Source organism: Palaemon carinicauda, chromosome 37 (genome assembly GCF_036898095.1).
Source record: "Palaemon carinicauda isolate YSFRI2023 chromosome 37, ASM3689809v2, whole genome shotgun sequence".
NCBI classification, from domain to species: domain Eukaryota; kingdom Metazoa; phylum Arthropoda; class Malacostraca; order Decapoda; family Palaemonidae; genus Palaemon; species Palaemon carinicauda.
In genome coordinates, this window is record NC_090761.1 from 14,812,137 (window position 1) to 14,814,118 (window position 1,982).

Genomic DNA, 1,982 nt, shown 5'->3' on the forward strand with positions numbered 1-1,982 from the left:
TCGCAGGTTTTTCCCCAGAGAACTCTCCCTGCTTTTCTCATGGCCGCTCGGGAGCAGGCTGCTGCCTCCTTCGCCTTTTGGAGGTCTGGTCAACTCCGGTAGGCTCGGGTTCGACCTTCTTCAACGCCGGGACAAGCTTCCGGATCCTTACCATGAGTGGGGGGTCGTGGTAATTTGCTAGGAGCCTTCTCTTCTTCGGCCTCAACATCTGGAGTATCTAGCCATGATATTGAGTCAACGTCCTTACCACGTTGGAAACCCCGCTTCTCGTCCGTCCAGCGAGGTTAAGCAACGTCGGGTCTGGTTGGTACTTGGATGGGTGACCGCCTGGGGACGCCAGATTCTGTTGCCGCCTCCTCCGAGCCTTACCTTCTGTTGACTGTGGCAAGGCTGAGGAGAGTCGCAGTACCTGTTTTCAGTCGGGCAGAGCTTTCAGCCCTACCTTGGAACGTTTCCTAGGTCTTTTTCCTCATTGACCCGTCTAAAGTTCCGAATGGTCGCCTCAGGATAAGTTCCCTGTGGGGCAGCCCAAGTTCCGGTGGTTTCAAAGCAACGATTAACTGGACTTTCTGGCCCCTATAGGACCAGTGGGACGATTAGACCTGCAATGGGGGTTGACCTATGGAACCTCTTGATGGGAGTGGATATTCTCGTCCTTTCCCCACATTTTTTATGCTGTTTTCGGACTCGTCAAAGAAAAGGGGGGGGGGGGGATGTTCCGGTCCAGGCCTATGGTCAGGACCTGAAGGATACCTCTCCATCATTCAGGCAGGCTTAGGGGCCGTAGTCTGGCCCCTCTACAGATCCTACAGCTCCTGCAGAGTCGCTTCGTGCGCGACGACTTCATGATACTGGCGTTTTCTAACCAGCAATGGACGCATTTTTATACCTTCGCATCTTGCAGTAGAGATACTGAGATGATTTGAGATCCTCTCAAATATCACCATCGACTCGCTCATTCCGGGCAGAGGAATGTTCTCTCCGACTATCCGAGTAGAGCCTCGTAGAGAGAGTGTACCTGGGGGTCTTTGGCCTTGAGTAACCAGCAAGTCCTGGCTTGGGGGACCTGATTGCGACAGCCTGGAACCTCAAGCTTCCGCTGTTCTTCCCCCCCAGTCTCAGACCCCGAGACTCTTTGGCAAGATGCATTCCGGTGATGGTGGGACAACATCGACGCCTGCGTCTTCCCTCCTTTGTTGTCTGTTGAGAATGGGTCTCAATAAGACCAGGTTGTCTGTCAACCTTTCAATAGCCCTGAAAGCTCCACTAGGACTATACGCAGAACGGTTTCCGGACCCTCTGCTTCCACTGATGAAACTCCCGGGAGAGCTTCTCCCACGGCACAGGCTACTCAAACAACCACACTACAACATCTTTCACAAGCCGGGGCGTCGCTTCGGCTTCATGCCTGGTGACACTACGCCTCCTCCTCAAGAAGAGACAACCCGCTACAGTTGCAGGACGGAGGTCGCATCATCTGCGATAGTCATCCGCAGGGGTCTTCCAGGCGAAGTGGAGAGTCTTCGGTGGTTGGTGTTGTGGGAGATATACCTCTTCCCTTGAGGCCTCTTCTCCAGCAATAACGAACTTATTGCCTTTCGGCGGGAGGAAACTCCTTTCCGCTCTCGGCAATGAAGCCTGTCGCTCAGCCTTTCCCTGACCTTCAGGCTGAAAGGAATAACTTTTTCCTTCCCGCTGGACCTTTCCTCGCTCATGCGAAGCTGCGAACGTCCCTGCCCTAGTCGGAGTGAGACCTCCAACATGGAGCATGGCTCGGACTTTTTAGTCCCTTAAGAGATCTTCTCAAGACCCTTTACGTCAGGCCTCTGATCGTATTCTGTCTTGGGGCTCCTGCTCACTCTGGCCGCCGCCAGTGTGTAAGCAATCTTCTTGGTCTCGTACGACTCCGCCCTTTCTAAGGAATGGGGGAAGGCAACATTCAGGTTCGCTCCTGAGTTGTTGGCTAGACTGAGAATCTTGGG

The 1,982-nt window shown here is 53.9% G+C and overlaps 1 pseudogene; it reads left to right on the forward strand.

Annotated features, from left to right (window-relative positions):
* Positions 1-233: 233 nt before the first annotated feature.
* On the forward strand, positions 234-352 carry LOC137629865 (5S ribosomal RNA; annotated as a pseudogene).
* Positions 353-1,982: the final 1,630 nt, after the last annotated feature.